Consider the following 837-nt stretch of genomic DNA (forward strand, 5'->3'; position numbering starts at 1 on the left):
TGCTTCCTCTTTAGTTCTTCTAGGTCCTTGTTAAATGTTTCTTGCATTTTGTCTATTCTATTTCCAAGATTTTGTATCATCTTTACTATCATTCTGAATTCTTTTTCAGGTAGACTGCTTATTTCCTCTTCATTTTTTATGTCTGGTGGGTTTTTACCTTGCTCCTTCATCTGCTGTGTGTTTTTCTGTCTTTTCAGTTTGCTTATCTTACTGTGTTTGGGGTCTTCTTTCTGCAGGCTGCAGGTTCATAGTTCCCGTTGTTTTTGATGTCTGTCCCCTGTGACTAAGGTTGGTTCAGTGGGTTGAGTAGGTTTCCTGGTTGAGGGGACTAGTGCCTGTGTTCTGTTGGATGAGGATCTTGTCTTTCTGGTGGGCAGGTCCACGTTGGTGGTGTGTTTTGGGGTGTCTGTAGCCTTATTATGATTTTAGGCAGCCTCTCTGCTAATGGATGCGGCTGTGGTCCTGTCTTGCTAGTTGTTGGTCATAGGCTTTCCGTCACTTGCTTGCAGCAACCAGCTTGCTGGTTGTTGAGTGAAGCTGGGTCTTGGTGTTGAGATGGAGATCTCTGGGAGATTTTCGCTGTTTGATATTACATGGAGCTGGGAGGTCTCTTGTGGACCATTGTCCTGAAGTTGGTTCTCCCACCTCAGAGACCCAGCCCTGACACCTGGCTGGAGCACCAAGAGCCTTTAATCCATACGGCTTAGAATAAAAGGGAGGAATAATAGAAAGGAAAGAAAGAAAGGAAGGAAGGAAGGAAGAAAGGAAGGAAGAAAGAAGAATGAAGGAAGGAAGGCAGGAAGAAAGAAAGGAAGAAAGAAAGAAAGAAAGAAAGAA

This window comes from Physeter macrocephalus, chromosome 21 (assembly GCF_002837175.3).
Source record: "Physeter macrocephalus isolate SW-GA chromosome 21, ASM283717v5, whole genome shotgun sequence".
NCBI classification, from domain to species: domain Eukaryota; kingdom Metazoa; phylum Chordata; class Mammalia; order Artiodactyla; family Physeteridae; genus Physeter; species Physeter macrocephalus.